Source organism: Zootermopsis nevadensis, unplaced genomic scaffold, assembly GCF_977971745.1.
Source record: "Zootermopsis nevadensis isolate Lab colony 2312 unplaced genomic scaffold, Znev_1.0 Znev_ptg000023l, whole genome shotgun sequence".
Taxonomy (NCBI): Eukaryota; Metazoa; Arthropoda; class Insecta; order Blattodea; family Termopsidae; genus Zootermopsis; species Zootermopsis nevadensis.
Genome location: NW_028259155.1, coordinates 6,684,153 through 6,691,818, shown reverse-complemented (window position 1 = coordinate 6,691,818; position 7,666 = coordinate 6,684,153). Strand labels below are relative to the sequence as shown.

The 7,666-nt window shown below is 39.9% G+C and overlaps 1 non-coding gene across 1 annotated transcript; it reads right to left on the bottom strand.

Annotated features, from left to right (window-relative positions):
- On the bottom strand, positions 1–119 carry LOC147872875 (U5 spliceosomal RNA). The gene has a single exon (XR_015536754.1). It is a non-coding gene; the product is annotated as a U5 spliceosomal RNA (small nuclear RNA).
- Positions 120–7,666: the final 7,547 nt, after the last annotated feature.

Here is a 7,666-nt window from a genome sequence, read left to right as displayed (position 1 = left end):
GGCCCAGCTTACGCCAGGCACAACAAAAAATTGGTTAAAGACTCATCAAATGTTCCCCTCCACGGAAATCTTTAGTAAAAGGCGAAAGATTTAAGCGTATCGAAGGGAAACCAGAGTACCAGTTTGTGTTGCTTGAGGGAAATATAACAACCGGGCAACAACTTGGAAACGAGGGATCTAATCTCAGAACTGACAAAATATAATTGGTTTTCCAAGAATGGGTATCAAAGAAAAGAATTTACTTCCAAAACAATTATTTCCAGATTTCAGTTGTATTCGTTTTTTGTTTCCTTCGACACCCTCATCTAGTTTCAATCTGTTATTACCGTTACGTTTCCAAACATTTCTGCCTGACAGGAGAGCCATCTATCGGTCCCTTTCAGTACTCGTTCCTATCTTGTGCTGTGATGGCCATGTACACAGCGTGTGATTCACTGAGATGGTACTGGGCATAGAAAAAGTGATAGTGGAACCACGGTTCCGGAGAATTAGACGTAAATACGTCTATACGGAAAGGAAGTTTATATATTGGCTTTATTCTAAATATTTCCTTTATACATGCTTTACAATTGAGAAAAGTTTGATTAAGACATTGCTTATTTAACTTGAATTAGTTACGCTTAAGATGGGTCTGTTGTAGCTGAATGTAATGTAAGGTAACGTCCCCACTTAATGGTACCTGCACCTTGTCGTGGTGGTGGGGCTTGAGTACCTCAGTGACCCCAAGATCTATGCTGGCGGTAGCATTGCTACTGGTAGGGCCTCCGTAGCCAGATTGGTCGAGGGGGAGAGGTCAGACTAAGACAGGTACCCTGGTCCTCCAGGTTGGGGGTTGGTCGCAAGGCTAACAACCTTGCATCGTAAAAAAGAACAAAGTTGAGAATAATTTGATGAATGAAGCCGGACTGTCCTCACGAAGACGAACATTAGCTAGGAACAAGGATAAAAATTTGGTACTACATATTGGAACATGGAATGTGAGCACTCTGCTACAAGTAGGAGCGATGAATGGTATAGCTGATGAAATTATAAAATATAGAATGGAAATTGTCGCTATACAAGAAATTAGATGGAAAAATAAGGGAGTAATAAATAAGGCAAACTTCTCCATATATTATTCTGGGAAAGACGATAGGCAAGGAGAATGTGGAGTAGGATTTATTGTTACCAGACAAATGCGTAAGGCTGTGCTGGCCTTTATGCCAGTAAGTGAAAGAATATATACACTTAGAGTAAAAGGGAAATTCCATAATAAAACCCTTGTTAATGTCTGTGCACCAATCGAGGGTACAGAAGAGGTGGCAGTAGATGGTTTCTATGATGAATTGCAGTCTGTATGTGATAAAATTTCGAAACATGACATGATAATAGTACTTGGTGATTATAATTCAAAGCTTGGGAAAGAAGATGTCTATGTCAAACTATTTGGAAGGAATAGTCTACATGAAGAAACCAATAATAATGGCCTACTGGTAGCACAATTTACAGCTGCAAATAATTTAAGGGTCATGAGCACGTACTTCCCAAGGAAAGATATTCATAAGGGTACTTGGAAAATACCTGCAACAAATAATTTTAATCAAATAGATCATATAATGGTATCTAGAAGATGGGTGACAGATGTGGAAAATGTGCGCACATTCCGAGGGGCAAATTCTGATTCCGACCATTATTTAGTTGGTTTTTTTGAAGCAAAAAATATCTATGGTTATGAAAGGGAAAATGGAAAGAATTAAAAGATGGAATGTAGAGAAATTAGAAGATAGTGGCACAGTACAGGAGTATCATGAACTTAGAATTACAAAAGATAGAAAAAGGGCCTAATATTGAAGATGAATGGAACTGCATAAAGAATGCCATTTTAAATACAGCACATATAACTGTTGGAGAGACAAGAAGATCAAGAAATGTAGATCGGTCGTGGAACAGAAGAAGCAAGCTAGAATGAAATGTTTTCAACGAAATACGAGAGCTAATAGAAATCTTTATAATGAAGAACTGATATTGGCCACCAGACTATGTAGAAAGAAGAAAAGAGAAGCGTTAGGAAGAAAGATCGACAGTATGATAAAACACCATCGTAGAAATGAAAGTAGAAAATTGCATAAGGAGCTTAAAGAAGTAACACAAGAATACAGACCTAAAGCTGTAGCATGTAAAGATAGTCAAGGAAATTTATTGACAGAGAACCGTGATATTGTTAATAGATGGAAAGAGTATTTTAGTTGTATCCTGACCGGAAATGTAATTGAGTCAGAGCAGCCGACATATTATACTGTGGATAATTACATTGAAGATCCTACGTTCAAAGAAGTACAAAAAGTAATCAAATGTCTGAAAAATGGTAAAGCACCCGGAAGTGATGGGATTACTGCTGAACTACTAAAAAAAGGGGGAGTCAAGTTATGGGAGAGAATACATTATCTGATATTGTTGATCTGGAAAGAAGAAAAGATTCCAGAGGAATGGACCCTAGGAGTAATACAACCTATACATAAAAAAGGAGATAAAATGGAGTGTACCAATTATAGAGGAATTACACTTCTGAATGTAATATATAAAATCTTGTCAAGTACTCTATATAATAGATTGGTTGTATATGTAGAAGAGATGTTAGGAGAGTATCAGTGTGGCTTTAGAGCAGATAGATCAACGATAGACCAGATATTTGTATTGAGACAGATTCAAGAGAAAGCCTATGAATATAACATTGACTTAAATCATTTATATGTGGACTTCAGACAAGCATTTGATAGTCTCAATAGGGACCAAATGTTAAATGATATTCTCCTATTAGGGATACCATCTAAATACGTAAGGCTCATCAGAGCGACGTTGAAAGACTCCAAGGCTGTAGTAAGAGTAGATGGTGAGCTAACTAAACCATTTAATGTCAATATGCGAGTTAGACAAGGAGATGCTCTCTCAACAATGCTCTTTAACCTGACGCTGGAAGCATCTATTCGGAAACTTGAGATCTCAGGATATATAGGCATAAAATCAATACACGTGAGTGCGTATGCAGATGATATAGCTATTATTAGCAGGAATAAAGCTGCACTGGAAGAAACAGTATTAAAATTGATAGAAGAAACAGAATTAAGGGGGCTAAAAATAAATGAATCGAAAACAAAATATATGAAAGTTACAAGAGCAGCAAGAAATGTCACAAATAAATTGAGAATAGGACATTATAATTTTGAACATGTGCAGAATTTTAATTACCTGGGTTCACAGATTAATACTATAAATTCAGTAACTAATGAAATTAAAGCACGTATTGTGAATGGTAATAGGTGTTATTATGCCTATCAGAATTTAATGAAGTCTAAAATACTGGGGAGGGAACTTAAACTGAGAATCTATAAAGTTCTGATAAGACCAGTAGTCACATATGGATGTGAAGCCTGGACATTATCTAGCTTTGATGAGCAACAACTTGGAATATTTGAACGCAAAATATTACGGAAAATCTATGGTCCTGGAGAATTAGGATGAATCATGAACTAGATTGTATCATACAGGGAGCAGGTATTGTGAGGCTGATCAAAAGCAAAAGGTTAGGTTAGGTTGGCCATGGTGCAAAAATGGAGGGAAACAGGGTAACTAGAAGAGTGATGGAATGGAAGAAGGATGAGAGGGAGGCCACGGAAACGATGGATAGACGACGTGGTGGAGGATGTGAGGACGATGGGAGTAAGGGGATGGAGAAGAATTGTGAATGATAGGACAGAATGGAAAAAAATCATCGAACAAGCTAAGACCCACACAGGGTTATAACGCTATAAGAAGAAGAAGAAGAAGAAGAAGAAGAAGAATAATATAAGGTAAGGTAATGTAATGAAATGTTTTATAGGTAACAACAATGCTGAGTAAACAGATGACGTTTCCTTGGTAACAACAATGCCGAGTAAACACGACGTTTCCTAGGTAACCAGATTACACTTTTTCGTTTCCCTTTTTCGTTCCCCTTTTTCGTTCCACTTTTTCGTTCCCCTTTTTTGCCGAATGACCCTTCCGTATAGACGTACGAGGTACGATCGGAAAGTTTCAAGACTGTGTCAATAGCGGGCGAACCGGATGTAGTACGAGCTTCTGCCGCTAGGGGGTGCGGCCTACATTCATAGTGAATCAGTGTGCCAGCCGGCATCATCGAATTAGCATTTCTTTCTTAGTTACGGGCGTTTTGGTAGTGCATTACACCGACCCTCCTGCGATTTCGGAATGGCGTGTCCATCAAATTTTGCCAAAGACTCGCCAAAACGGCTACGGAAACCTATGAAATGCTAAAGCAAGCATTTGGGGAGTCCGCAATGGGTCGTGCATAAACTTTTGTGTGGCACTCACGTTTTAAAAATGGCCGAACCTCTGTCGATGATGACGAGCGTTCTGGACGACCATCTTCGAGCACAACGCCAGAAAATGTTACGAAAATCGACGTCGTACCATCAGCGACTTGTGCGACATTGTTGGGATAGGCTATGGGACCTGTCAGCTGATTCTAAAGGAAGAACTCCACATGCGACGCATCCTGTCTGAGGACCAGAAGCAGAATCGACTTCTCGCTTGTCAGGAGCTCAAAGATCTTGCAAGAACCGACCCCAACTTCCTTTCTAAGGTTATCACAGGTGATGAAAACTGGGTTTACGGGTACGATCCGGAAACGAAGCAGCAATCTTCACAATGGAAGAGCCCATCGTCACCACAACCGAAGAAGGCAAGACAGGTCAAGAGCAATGTGAAGTCAATGCTGATCTGTTTTTTCGACCAGGAGGGGATCGTCCATAGGGAGTTTCTTCCTGCAGGTCAGACGGTCAATGCTGAATTTTACTGTGGGGTCCTGAGGCGGTTGCGTGAAGATGTGAGACGGAAGCGGCCGGCAAAGTGGCGCAACCACAACTGGCTGCTGCATCATGACAACGCGCCAGCGCACACCGCCCTCAAAGTTCGGCAGTTTTTGGCCTCAAACACCATGGCCGTCATCCCGCACTCTCCTTATTCGCCGGATTTAGCTCCGTGTGACTTCTTCCTCTTCCCAAAGATGAAAATTCAGCTAAAGGGAAGGAGATTTGAGACGATAGAAGAGATTCAGGCAGAATCGCAGATGGTGCTTGACAGGCTGACAAAGAAAGATTTCCAGGGATGCTTCCAGGCTTGGCAGCGGCGCTGGGATCGTTGTGTTCACTCCCAGGGGAACTACTTCGAGGGTGATGGATGCATTTAATACCTGAGATAAGTGTACGGGTTTTTATAGGCGCAGTCTAGAAACTTTCCGATCGCACCTCGTAAGTCATAGTTATTTGTGGACTTTATGCCAACAACAGAGTTCATTCAGCGTTGATATATTTAAAATGATGTATTGTGATATCAACAAAACTGTTAAGATCCAGAAAACGTTTTTATTTTAAAATCGCACCATCGTCACAAACTTTCAGATTTCAAATGTCCCTTTGTTCGATGATGACTGTATTTTATGCATCTGTTCAGAAGACAAACATCAGAGTGGTAATTTATAGATTACATAATGTAATTAATAAATACAACTTAAAAATTTCGTTTGAAAATTAAAAATAATTGCATTTAGATGTTAAGAATCTATAAGAGTAAACTTTGGTTCACTTACTTGAACATATAAAGAGTTTCATTAATTATGTTGCACAGAAGGCATTAGACTACGAGAGAAATGATGATTTTAGTATTAAATCGAACATATTTCAACAGAATGTAAGGCTACTGGGTTTTTGCGCGGTGTGGTATTTTGGACGCTTGCCGACGTTTAAGAAGTAACTGCTGCCTCATTCATCAGGGTGTGCGCTCCTGAATTATCAGTAAAGTTCCATCACACTGCATGGCGCAATAATTCTGAGGACATGCTAATCCTTGACACCGCGGAAACTAATAGTGTCTGCCTGGCTCAAAACTTGGAATCCTGTCAGAATATCCGACTTCATTGCCGAGATTTGAACCCGGGACTTTCCGACTACGAAGTGCTAACCACTTAGCAACCGTGGGCCTATTTTGAGCTGTGAGAGAGTGGCAAGAACTTTGTCAAAATGGGCGGTAAATTATCTGCTCATACTCTGTGTCGAATGTGGTAAAGTAAGAAGTTGTCAGTGGAACCATGGTTCCGGATAATTTGACGTAAATACTTCATACCTGCTTTACAATTGAGTAAAGTTTGATTAAGACATTGCTTATTTAACTTGAATTAGTTACGCTTAAGATGGGTTTGTGGTAGACGAATGTAATGTAAAGTAATGTATTTTAATATAATGTAATGAAATGTAATGTGATGTAAGGTAAGGTAATGTTATTGTTTAGTGTTCTGTCTGACGACAGGTCCATATGAACAGGATCCTTCCATCCTTTTCTCGGACTGGGTCCTGTTCATATACGTTCTTGGCAGATGATCCAGAAGTGGTTTGCCATTGCCTTCTTCTGTGTGTGAATGGAGTAATTGTTGGGATGCCACGGAGGAAAACTCCGTGTTTCCTAGACCACGGCCTTGCCCAACACAAGTTATAAATTCGGGCACCGCCGGGAATCGAACCCGAGACCCCAGGATTACAAGGCCAGCGTTCTAACCGCTAGACCACCTCATCTTATTATTTATTTATTGTCCTGTCTGACGACAGGTCCATATGAACAGGATCCTTCCATCATTTTCTCGGACTGGGACCTGTTCATATACGTTCTTGGCAGATGATCCAGAAGTGGTTTGCCATTGCCTTCTTCTGTGTGTGAATGGAGTAATTGTTGGGATGCCACGGAGGAAAACTCCGTGTTGCCTAGACCACGGCCTTGCCCAACACAAGTTATAAATTCGGGCACCGCCGAGGTAATGTAAGGTAATGTAAGGTAAGGTAATTATGTAGGTAACCATTGTTGTTTATTTGTTGATAAACAGATGACGTTTCCAAGGTAACATAACAATGTAGTTACACTTTTTCGTTTCACTTTTTGCCGAATGACACTGACCCGAAAATATAGACGTATTTACGTCAAAAAGAAAAGCTGTCCCAACTAAACGCCATGTAGGAGCTTGTGAGAAGAGACGGTATGGCTTCTACTCATTCCTAACCTCGGCACCAGGTGGGATATGGTAACAGAGATAATCCTAAAGCCCTCTGAGATAGATGAAAAAGCGAAGAGAATTTTGCGGTAAATTTTTATTTCATTGCATTTCAATCTCCCCACCCCCCCAACACAGACCCAGAGCTTGCGTGTGTTTCTCTAACACAGTTCGACTACTCAGAGTATTGTGATGTTATCAAACCGGCTGTGTTCCTTGCTTCTGGAATCCTGATCATCACGCGGTATAGTGGCTGACTTTCACGCAAAAAATCGATTCTCACACCATCACAAACATTTTTTCGATACAATGGACAAGGGGGTATATATATATATATATATATATATATATATATCAAAATATTGAATTCAGTTATATCTGGTGTTTTGAATTAAATCCAGGTTTGTATGAATCGAAAATTTGTTGAGAGGGTTGTAATTTTTTCGGAGTAGGGCAATGTCTAACGTACAAACTGGCTGAATACGTGACCTGCCTTGATTGATAATATTTATTTATTTAAGAGAATGGAAATGTGTGTAGTCCATTTAAGAAGAATCCATATTCATTATTATACGCATTTCGTGGGCGAGTGTG